Source organism: Pyxicephalus adspersus, chromosome 1 (genome assembly GCF_032062135.1).
Source record: "Pyxicephalus adspersus chromosome 1, UCB_Pads_2.0, whole genome shotgun sequence".
NCBI classification, from domain to species: Eukaryota; Metazoa; Chordata; class Amphibia; order Anura; family Pyxicephalidae; genus Pyxicephalus; species Pyxicephalus adspersus.
In genome coordinates this window covers 18099891-18112811 of record NC_092858.1, presented here as the reverse complement: position 1 = coordinate 18112811, position 12921 = coordinate 18099891, and the positions used below count along the sequence as shown (strand labels likewise).

Genomic DNA, 12921 nt, shown 5'->3' with positions numbered 1-12921 from the left:
TGCTATTTTTTAGAAATGGTTTCCAATCCTGGACCATATCCATTCCTGGTTTGTTGGATCTCCCAAGTTCACTGATGAATGTGTATCCTGTCCCGCCCTTGAAGAACTTTAATAAATCAGGCCCAATGTGTTTGAAGCAGAACACATGGTAATGGATAAGAGTGTGAGCGACCTTGACAAAAGCCAAATTATAATGGCTAGACAATCTCCAAAATGGCAGTCGTCCAAGGAAGAACAGACAGGGTCATGGGTCCTCAAGGCCCATTGTTGTGTTTAAAAGTGGGGGATATATTACCATGTTTCCCCGACAATTAGACCTACCCCAAAAATAAATCCTAGCATGCTAATCATGCAAGGGGGAAATGAAAGCTCTACACAGAAAATAAGCCCTATCGGCAGCTTCTTTGTGCAACAGAGCAGCCGTTGCAGCAGACTTCGGAGACTGAAGTCACATGGTACCCGGTGGTGGAGGGATACCAAGAGAAAAGGATGGAAGCAGCCAGGTCGCACACTGCGGGATTGGAGTACAGTATCAGTAGTGGTGAGTACTTTTTTTTTAGCCAAATGATGACCCCACTGACACCAATGTTTTTGGGGAAATATTGTAAATGTTAGGGGGTCAAATGGTGCTCTGTATTGTGTTCTGTAGATTTTTGTACATGAATAAATACATGTACAGATTTTTGTACATAAATATAGATTTTTGTACATGAGAAAAAAAAGACATCCCCTGAAAATAAGCCCTATTGCGATTTTCAGAGGTAAAACAATATAAGACCCTGTCTTATTTTCAGGGAAACAGGATACGAACAGCAGAGCAATTTGCCAAAATAAATCTGAGGCTTGTCATGGAAGTAGTGTGTTAAACAAATAGGCAGCACGGTGGCCGTTGCAGCGCTAGGTCCTAGGTTCGAATCCCAGATAGGACACTATCTGCATGGAGTTTGTAGGTTCTTCTCTTGTCTGCATGGGTTTCCTTTGGGTACTCCGGTTTCCTCCCACATCCCAAAAACATGCAGTTAGGTTAATTGGCTTCCCTCTAAAATTGACCCTAGACTACACTAGTGACATATGACTATAGTAGGGACATTAGATTGTGAGCTCCTTTGAGGGACAGTTAGTGACATGACTATGGACTTTGTACAGCGCTGTGTAATATGATGGCGCTATATAAATACTGTATAATATTAATAGGTCTTTCTGACTTGTATATCACCAAAACTGCCAAATGAGCACCAGAACTGGGGCATGAAGCAATGGAAATGATCTTTTCTATGGTCTAGTATAATAAATCACGTTTCTTGTAGATCACATGGATAACAGGGAGCATGTAATGTTTAGCCAGTGAACAGATAGGCCAGAGGAGGTGGTGTGACTTAAAGACTTGTTCTTAACATCTGGATGCTAAATACTACATGACATTTGCAGAGTTTTTGCACTGCCCATGCCTCAGAAGATCAAAGCTCTACAGAATGGGACTTAAGGGACCCAAGCAATGTTAGGCAGGTGGTTTAATTGTTTCGGTTGAGAAGTGTATGCTACTTTGCAATTCATTATATTGTTTTGTGTTAGCAGCCACTAGAGACAAAAGGAGGGCACATAAAAATAACATCATAGAGTTCTTATTTTGGATTACCAGGGAGATCATCTGTGTGTCAACTTGGTTTTAAATACCTTGGGGGACATATATCAAGCAAATTAGCAACACAATTAGATGCAAATGAGGCTTCCTCTCATTAAGCAGAGTATATGCAATGTTTGTGTGATTGCGACCCCTGTGGCTGGAATTCTGGGCAGCCAACTGAGACAAATTTGCAAAGTTCTGAAAAAGATTTAGCACTGAAGGTAAGATAGATTTTCACCCTAGATTGGCATATGCAGAACTGTATACATTGTAAGCTGTCAGAACATTTATCATATGCAAGTATATACCCCCCAGTGTGCCCTCCTCTAGCAGGTGATGAATGAGCCTCCTTAATGCTTAATTGCTTTTGCTGCCATCTTTACCTGGTTTCCAGCAATTGTATTAGAATAGTAGGATACGCAAAATGTACCAGTCAGCTTTGCACACTAGATAAGTGGGGATTTTAGTTTTAATCAACATAAATGAAAATAACTTTGATGACAAAATATTCTTCTTATTGGGCAGCAGTGCTCAGTCTAGAAATTATTTTAAGCTGGGTGGGAAGAAATTTTAGGTGGGTGGCAGCCCATATATTGTAACCCAACTCATCAGTAACTACCCAAAAACAGCCGGGTGGTTACTGAAAAGTGCCGGGTGGTGCGCCCGGCTAAAAGGGGCTGGGGAGAACACTGGGCAGTATTTATATGGCACCAACATATTACGCAGCACTGTAAAATAGGGGTTGCAAATGACAGACAGATACAGACAGTGACACAAGAGGACCCTGTCCAGAAGAACATACAATCTAAGAGGACAAATTAGGAAATATTTATAATGGAAATTTTTCTGACCTATTTGTTGGTGTTTAGTGCTGGTTCTGTTTCAGTCCTTGATGTTGGTTGTTTAGACATTTTTATCAAAACAGCAGCAAGGTATAAACATTTCTGAACTGACAGCTATTGTGTTCTTATAATCATCAAACCTGTTGGTCAGTTCAAACCTTTGACCTCAAAATAGGAAGTATATACATGTGCTGTCTGCATGTACATTACTATGTGTGCCTACAAGTTCAATATTTGACATTTTCATTTTTTATTTGACATTCTCTTTGTAAGCTCTTCTGGGCAGAGTGTTCTTCTCCGGTGTCAGTTTGTATCTGTTTGTATTTGCAACCCCTATTTATTGTACAGCGCTGTGAAATATGTTGGTGCTATTTAAATACTGTTAAATATTAATAATTTTAGTAAAAGCTGAGCTCTGCTTCACTCATTTCCAGTCAGAGAGTGAACAATAATGACGTGTGGGAGGGGATAGGCCGGACAACCACTCCAAGCTCTGCAGGACACAGGGAGACGAGTGAAGGTTTATTACTTTATTTTATTATCAAGCAATGCTAAGCTATTACTCAGAACAACAGTTTGTTTTTTAATTACCTCCAATTTTGCCAATGAACACATAAGGACACCCCTTTCTGACTGCAAAGTTTGCACCCACATACTTCATGTCACATAAGCTCAGGCGACAATTTAGAAGGATGGAAACGGGACTAAGAAGCTTTAATAACATAGTAGACACAGCAGATGAATTGTGTTTGCTGAAATGAACAGATTTCAGATATGTAGATATATGGGAATGACACAGCCCTCACTGACGCTAACACTGGGGAACAATTGTGAACACATTTTTTGTTGACTCCAATTTTTAAGCTTATTTACACTAAAATAGGTATGCTGATTCTGAAAGTGCATTTAGTTTTCTTCTATCACGTCAGGTTTTTTCTCTACTGCTTATATTGATCCGATTACTGTAGCATGGATTTGTATAGGCTATTCGTTTACACGCAAGACAGTGTGGTCAGAGGTTGTGCGCTGCTCTACGTAGTGAATAAGCAAAATTTATTTTTCTACTTACACATGTATTTCTTTTCTTTCAGATCATGTCGGGCTCTGCTGTTTCTCGTTGTAAGTTCCTAAACAACCCTGATTTATTTTGTTATATCTGTGGCAGTTTCACCATTCCCAGTCAAAGGACGAACATCAGCACATTTGTAGAGCAAGTCTATTTGGCATATTTCAAAGTTAAACTTGGTGATCAAGATAAGTCTGGGGCCACTCATAAGGTGTGCAAACAGTGTGGCGAGAGCCAGGAGATCATTTCAGTGACTGTTACTTTTGTATAGTGCAAACTTCAGGATAGAACAGGAAAAATAAATGTAACAGAGTATCCTAGTCTACCATCCGCTATACGCTCAGTGGCTCATTCAGATGAAATCCCAGTGCTGGTTTTCATTACACTACCCTCCCTTAAAGAACATGATTGTGGTGATGGCATGTGATTTGGGACTATCCAGGGAGGCTTCAGGAGCTCCTAGCATCAAGACTGCTTGAGAAAAATTTACTTGAAAAAAGAAAGTAAGTATTGTACTTTCGAACCAGAGAAATTGCATTTCTGCAGTACTTTAGAACTGACAGTGCCTTTGTGTATTGCCATAACATACCTAGTTTAATGGAGGAATTGGGAATTCTATATCTATAACTGAATGGCGACTATTCATTGATAGCTCAAAGCGGAGCTTAAAGTCTGTCCTCCTTCACAATGGCAATATATTTGGGTCAGTCCTAATTGGCCATCCAGTTTCTATTTGTGAAGAATATGCAGACATAAAGACAGTCATTGAGTTGTTGCAATATCACCAACACAATTGGGTCATCTGTGTTGACCTTAAAATGGTATGCTTTCTTTCTTGGTCAGCAAAGCGGATACACTAAGTATCCCTAATATCTGTGCATATGGGACAGCAAAGCTCGTGAGAGGCATTGGGTGGAAAGGAAATGGCCTCCAAGATCTGCCCTAAAACCAGGTGATCCAAACATTCTACATGAGCCATTTGTTGATAGAAAGAATAAAATATTCCCGCCTCTGCACATGAAACTGGGTCTAATAAAGCAGTTTGTGGATGCTTTGCCAACTGAAGGAGAATGTTTCTAGTACCTCATTTTTGGCATTTCCTAGCCTTTCATTTGAAAAAATAAAGGCCGGTGTCTTTGATTGTCCACAGATTCGGCAGCTCATCAAAGATGAACATTTCATTAGGACAATGTCAGAAGTCGAAAAGAATGCTTGGTTATCATTCAAAGCCATTGTCAAGGACATTCTTGGAAACACACAAGCAAATAATTACACAGAAATTGTCCAGAAATTCTTTGAGAGCTTCAAAATGCTTGGTTTCAATATGAGCATCAAGGAGCATTTTCTGCAAAGCCATCTTTCTAACTCCCCAGAAAACCTTGGTGCAGTCAGTGATGAGCAAGGTGAATGCTTCCATCAAGATTTGATGGTCATGGAAGGACGGTATCAGGGTAGACGGGATGTACATATGATAGCTGACTATTGTTGGAGCATCTGGTGAGATTGTCCTAACACTGAACACTCCAGGAAAAGCTGTAGACGTACATTTTATCCTTAACCACTTACTCAATTAACTTTGGAATGTTCTACTGTAAAAAAATAAATCCTTAGTATGAATAAAAAAAAATTAAATAAACAGTACATTCAAGTTATTATTTCATTATTTTTTCATTGTATGTTTTTTTGACAAAAATGAAGGGTACCCTGTATCGTAAAAACTGGATACCAGATTTTTCTTAAAGCAATCTGAAGAACATGCTAAAACTACTGAGGGAGCCTATTCCACATTTTCTTACAGTGAAGAATCCGGAAAATAAACTTCTTTTCCTCCAGACGAAGAGTGCTCTCTTGTCCTTTGTAATGATCTTAAAGTGAATAGTTGGGAACAGAGTTCTCTATAAGGACCTTTTAAATATTTATACAGGGTGATCATATCCCTCCTTATACATCTCTTTTCAAGGGAGAATAGATTCAGTTCAGCTAATCTCTCCTCATACCTGAGCTCCTTTACTCCTATTAGGTTAGTTGCACCAATAGGTGACTCAAATTTTATAAATATACAGAAACCTATTTTTTAGGTGTATTTGATTGCCTGAGCCCTTGGGAAGATTCATTCTCTCTTCATCCTAGAGATCTTTGTCATTAGGACTAAAAAACTAAATTTGAGTTGTCACCAGAACAGGAATAGAGGGGAAATTTTGTAGGGAAAATATGGTGGCACCTGAAAGATTTCCCAAACTTTGGTCAGATTTCCACTTATTTTATGTTGTATATGTATAATATGAAGTAAAGGGAAATTTCCCAATAAAGGGCTTCCAATATTTTTAATTTTGATCAGAAGTCCACTCTAAGGAGTTCTACTCATGGTGAAAAAAATACTGAGATGGATTAGCATAAAACAAACTCATTCTATTACAATATTCTCAACTCTGCCTGCTTTTATTCTCTACAAAACAAAATCATAAATTATCCAATCAGTGTTTTCCATCACAGGAATCAGTGACATCACAGTCCCTCAGAAAATGACACAAATTTTAACCTCCTGGCTCTCTCAGACACATCTCCCAGGCTTGACACAGCCTTACTACTTACAGGCCTCAACCAGCCTTTCTGCCTGAGCCACTCTCTCAAATATGTGACCCCTTTTATTATCATTAGCCAGGTGCTTCCTAACTAACCCCAATTTCTGGTTTGGATGAAGGATGGAGTGTCTGACCCACCCCATAACCACTCTGACCTGGATTCCCAATAAACAGCCAAATTCTGCAGCACCACAATTATCATCAACAGCCTTATCCATGTACTTCAATCCCATTTCCAAGTAAAATCGCAATCTCTGCAGCCATATACCGACTGAATTTGGCTTCATGCTTCCTACTATCCTGCAATACAAATATTATTATTATGATCTTTGGTCTGATTTATTAAAGCCCTCTAAGGCTGGAGAGGATACACTTTCATCGGTGAAGATGAGTGATCCAGTAAACCTGGAATGTATCAAGTGTGGGATTCAAAACATTTGCTAGCAAAAAGGAAATTACTTTGAAGTCATCTATTCCAGGCTTGCTGGATCACCCAGATTCACTGATGAAAGTGTATGCTCTCCAGCCTTAGAGAGCTTTAATAAATCAGGCCTTGTGTCCCTAATAAGAGGCATCCTATCACTTTCTGCCCCCTTGGTACTTACATGGGTTGATAATGAAAATGGAAACACAAAAATAGTCAGAATTTCACTCATACAAATGGGTTAAATCCTCTTGCCTGTTTTAATCCTGTGTTTCTTTTTTGGGAGCATTCTGTTCCTGTGACACCCTGTGTATCAGAGTTTGAGAAGGTGGCTCTGGGACAGAACGAGAGGTTAAAATGCCCAAAATAAGAACCAAGTTAAGATTCTGCTACTTCTCTGCTCGATGCTTTGCTACAAATTTCACTTTTTAACATAATAAAAATGTCAAATACAATATGCATCTTACACAAAAAAAAAATAATTTTCTATACCGCTCGTCATAAGCCAAACAGACCTGACCTAATTTATTTAGAGCATTTTGTATGTTTTTTTATACCTTAGAAAGCAGTATGTATATTTCACATCCTATAGATTAAGGACAGCAAGCCTCTGTGCTCTTTAAAAGCTCTCTTGTGATCCTACAGCCTCTAATCTTCAGCTCTTAACAGGAAAGCTGTTCTTTGCATTTCCAAATTTCAGATGAATAGAGGACCTATGAAAGCCGTTCTTCTTGACCCTGACTACTGTGAAATCAGTTCAGTGCTGCAGAATAATAATGTCAGCACAGGACCAAAGTAGAAGATTCTCGTGTTTTTGTTGTGATTAACCCTGCGGGAATGTTTACCTACTTCCTGTCATAAGGAGGGAAATTCGGAAACCTGTGCTTTTTTTTTTTATTACTTTTTTATAACTTTTTTTTTTCTACCTTTCAAAATTTTGGGGAAAAAATATATTTTAGACTTAACCCACAGGTAAGTAGGAAAAGGACCCTTATAGTGCGGGGACTAGGAGTGGTTACTCCTACAATGTGGAGGTTAAATAAGAAAAGTTGTATTCTCAGATCTGATAGTTACAACAGTAAATCATGTCTGGGTAATGTGTCAGCCACTTGTAGTCTACATCACAGGGTGATGTATCCTCACATTAGAAAATGGGTAACAGACAGTCACCCTATAACAATAATCCCATGAACTAGGGCTTCTCACTGTTCCACACTGCACACACAACTAAAAAAAAGAAAGACACAAAGTTATTGTGGTAAATTGTATTTTAAGAGTTGTTTAAGATACTCGAGGGCAAAATGATTCCCAGGCCATGGTAGGCACTCTATGGATACCATAAGGGGCCAATCAGCACTCATACCAAGCTCTTTAGGTAAATCATGAAGGAGAATCAGCATGGCGTGCCAAGCTCTCTATGTACACACTCCAGTATTCTGTGGTTGGAAGCTGAAGACAGATTATATCGAAAGTTAAAAAAAAAATTAAAATTAAATAAACATTGTACAACTCAACTTTAGCATTTTTACCTACCTTGGATGGAAAGGCTGCATTCCGGTATTATTATTCTTTCTTTTACCTGGTAATCCTAGAAAAAACACCTTCTGTCCTAGAATGTGAACACCCACTTACTGTACTGTATTTACAGAAGGTGCCATGGTACGTACCCTATGCCACGCTCCTGATTGCATTGCAAGGATGCCCTTCTCTCTTCATTGCCAAAACATAAGGGCAGAGTCAATTGAAGTTTCAGAAAACAAACATCGAGAGATTTTGATAAATTATACAAAAGCAGGGTCAGGAGGATGTGAAATGCAGGTTAAAGGCCTGATACCATCAACATAATCCCAATGCCTGTCAACGACACAGGCCCTTAGTTTCAGGAAAAAACAAGAGCGGATCTTCAAAAATAAAATACAGCTCTGGTGCGATACTTATACTATCACCAACACACCAACATCAGGTTCCCTGAAGATTTACTTGCCCACCGACCCAGCATTATTCATTTTTGAAGTTAAAATGATTCCCAAAGTCATCCACCCCACTATAAGGCAGGCATCATGCCTCCACTTCCCATTTTGCATTCTCAGGAAAATGTGGTAGAGAAATGCCACTTCACATCAAGTGGCATTTAGGATCCATACATCAACTTGTAAAACATACCAGTGAAGTCAATGAGTCTGATTTATTAAAGCTTTCCAAGGCTGGAGAGGATATATTTTCATCAGTAAAGCTGGGTGAGCCAGCAAACCTGGAATGGATTACTTAAACGTCATTTGCTATTTGTTAGCAAATGTTTTCAATCCTGGACCAGATTCATCCCAGCCTTGCTTGGATCACCCAGCTTCACTGATAAAAGTGTATGGAAAGCATTAATAAGTTAGGTCCAATGAACCAGGCCAAAGACAACTAAGGTTGTAAGAATAATGATTCAAAATTAAATGGCTCAGGCGATGTTTCAAATCAAAGAAGGGGCAAAGGTGGTGGTTGTGGGGGTTTCACAGCTAAGAAAATATAACATGCTTCCTCTAATAAAAGCAAAGGGAAAATGGGAATCTTTTAATTATCATTCCTATTTCTTTCCTATTTTAATAGGGTAAAGGAACGAGCAAGTCAAGCACAATTTGCATACATTCATCAAATTCTTGAGGTGAGAGGGTAAAAAAAAATGTCATGTCTATATTTAGGATCTGTGTCTGAGTGACTTCACACTAATTCCAGAGAAAAGAAAATTCTTCTGTGACTTCTGTGACTGTGAACTGATAATTAAAAGGTAAATGAGCTAATAGCCTCCCCATATGTTAGATTTTTTGATTAGCTGGGCTAACATTCATTCAGTCATGGCATGTGTAGAGGAAGCCAGGATTGCTGGGTAACCTGTAAGCAAAGCTGAAGGGGTGCAGCTCAGGTTTTTGAAAGATACCTGGAGTGATCAGACAGGAAGCAGGGATTATTACAGAATGGACATTGCCTATTCCCATCTACATTGATAACCTACCTGATTTTTAAAAGGGGAACTTTTACTCTGTTTTTGGGGGAATAGCAGACATCATATTTAGTTTAGTATACAATTTATCTTTTACAGACCCTTTTTTTTTAACGTTTTTACATGTGAACAGGTGTGTCAGTAACTGTGCTCTATAAAGCTACAGTCACATTTGATAATATCCACCGATAGCTGGTAAAGGGGAAGTTTCTTGTATGTATCCCTAGGGCAAAAATTTCCAGTCCTTCCTTTCTCACACTATGAGCTCAAATGTTTCTAAATGTGACAATGTCCTCATTTCAACTCCCCTAAAAGAATTCTGCGATGACATTATGCACACTTATTTCAAATTAAATTAATAGAAATTCTGACATTAATTACAGAGGTATATAGTTAACGCCAGGGAAGATAAACGGGTCACTACACACTTTCAATTCTGTTATTCTGAAGCATAACTGATTATAATAAATGGACTCAGAGCGCTTCAACGGAAACAATATAAAAGCAGTAGACAAGGCAGGCTTTGGTTTAAAGAGTATTGTATCATTTAATTGGCAATATTATTCCGAGGACGAGGCGTGAAACGCTCTGTGGTGCAGAAAGATACGTTTTCGCCACTGATGTATAATGCAAGTAATGAGAATTAGTGAATATTCTTCTTTTTTATCTCGGCCATTGCTTTTGTAAAGTTTCTGACATTTTCAAGGTATGCAATCTGTGCTGGATGAGGAAAAAATTTCGTCCTGGTTCTGTCTCTAATATGTCAATGTCATGATGTGAGATGTATACCACACTGTTTACAATGAGCTGACAATAATTAAAAACAACACACAATAAAAAAAAAAAAAAAAAGCTACAAACGCCAGTGAAAAGGTGAATCACAAAATGATTGCTAGTTAGCAATTTGTAACATTTCTCAAAGAGCTATTCCAATTAGCACTTTGACTTGTGAGGTTTCAAAGCAATGTGAAGTAACGAGAAGGGTATTAAAGAAGTCACATAGTCCTCGCATGAATTGCATTAACATTCATTTTAAAAATCCTCAAAAGCCAACTAAAATGTTTATGTGAATCTAACCCTCAATATCAGGCTGTTACTGTTGTCTGTGCCCCACTGGAGAAATGAATCCTCTCTCTTTGTCCTGGTCATTAGGGTCAAAAGACCAGAATATGACTGGAAATCAAGAATCTTGAACAGAAAGTTGTGATTTTCTTTTTACTTCCTGTTGTGTCTCTGGGGCTGAAAGTGCTGATAAACTATCCTAACCTGACATATACAGCATAGAGACACAACAAGAACTTTTAACATAAAAAAAATAAATTGATTCTTCTACAATACCTACCCATTTGCAAATCTTGTTTAGAATGTACAATGAGCCGTTCATGTAGCAAATGTGAACATTCTCGGCATGTCTTGGTACGGGGAGAATGTATGCACGTCAGATTTATGTTCCCAAGATGGACAAAAATCCAGAACCCAGGAGACGACCAGATAAAAAAGAATGTATAGGCGAGATAGAGAAATGAGTATGATTCCACTTTATCCATTACCTACCCTATCCATAACAAAAACACACATTCGGGCTTTACATAAGTACTCTGTACACTGCACTTTGTACTGAAATGTGGTGAAGAGTTGTCATTAAATCAGATCAAGTAACAAAGTTTTACTAAGAAAGAAATGGCAACAGGATGTTTTCAACAGTAAAAACCTTGTGTATGTCTCATAAATTTTACTAAAAGTTTGGCATAAAATATGGGTTCACTCAAAACTACAGACATGCTGAGTTTGCTTTTTTGCCAAGTGGCTAATCCTGCTGACCCCTAAGCCACTACAGGACACAGAATTGATGTAGAAGATGGAGGGAGGAATCATTTAGTGCTCCAAGGTACCTGAAGAACAACACTTAATGGTCGGTTTTTGAACAGACATTAAAAGAAGATTTTTTTTTTTAATACTGCAGGGGTTCAGTAATATGGGCTGTAGGAAAAGGTAAGTATTTACTTTTCTTTTACATCTTTGATAGGGACAAGAATGGCAGGCATTCTAGACTGTCCCAACCAGCAGATAAGTCTGAAGAACATATCAGGCATGAAGCGGTCATGGGAAAATTGGTTCATAGAACTTTCAAATGTCCTGCTTTAAAAAACGAATGCCAGGACTAAACTCAGTTATCAGAAAAAGCAATGGTGTTACGTGGATGATCAACATTTAGGGAATAAGGCAAAGTTTTTTTCATTCCTTTTCAAAATGCATGGTTGAGTGTGGTCACTTCATGCAACTGAACTTACCATTAGGTTTGAATGTTTTAAAAATGTTCTATGTATAGTTTTTAAAATATATGTTTACATAAAATCAGTTATATCTGCTCATTTCATATTCAGCCCGTGCTTCTTGCTTAGAAGTTGTACATGACTAAACTATAAGGGTGATTTTATTATCATGCATACAACAAAAACATACAGCATACTTAAAGATAAGAGGGGAAGCCGCTTAAATGAAATTATAATATAATAGTGTTATAATAAATTATTTTGACTAATATTATGTTTGCGAATGTTTGTATGAAAGTATGTTTTAAATACGATTGCATCGCCTTTCCTGTGGATGAACAGATCCCCTATATACTATAGTGGGAAAAAAAGTGTGCTCTGTTACTAAGTAGGAATGCTTAAAAATGCTGTACTGATATGGCTAAAGTAAATAGTATAGTTTGTGCATATTAAGTATTTCAATATTGTCATTTTCTCTTCGAATGAGATAGACAGACAGACATCACCCTTTAATAAGTAATCTCACAATCCCAGTCCATCCTGATGAGATTTTACCCTATACTGAAATCCTATTTACACCCTGACCATGACACAATGAGATAACATATCAACTGGCTAGGAATACAATCCCATCAAGGAGTAGAACATGTGTCAACATCATAAAGCATTACAGAGGCAGATACATAGAAGAATATGTCTGTGAAAGTTTCCAGCTATCCTGGTTGTGGTATATAACTAGTGGTAGTCACATTCAGAGTGGTATCAAATTACAGAAAATGTCCAGATAAATATGTCTGATAAAATAACTTTAGCAAGCATGGTAGAAAAGACAAAATATTAAAGGAAGAAAAAAAAACACAGAAAAGAGAATAAAAAAAAAGAGGAAAAAAGAAAAAGAAAGAGGAATGTAACAAATACATACTAGATGGATAGAAGGATATGATATAGACTGGACTTTGCTACTTTGAATATTTAAAGAGGAAGTAAACTCTGATACCCAGGTTTTTGCCATAATGTGTAAAATGTGCTCAGCATAAATATAATACTGTTACCTGTCAAAGCACCCCCCTTTCCTATGCTGCAAAATCCCACATCATTGCATTACACCTTTGGCCATCTTCATT

General features: G+C 37.9%; 1 protein-coding gene across 1 annotated transcript in view; it reads right to left on the bottom strand.

Annotated features, from left to right (window-relative positions):
• The window catches only part of DYNC2H1 (dynein cytoplasmic 2 heavy chain 1), a 226246-nt gene that overhangs the window by 40457 nt on the left and 172868 nt on the right, over positions 1–12921 (bottom strand). The window lies entirely within an intron of this gene.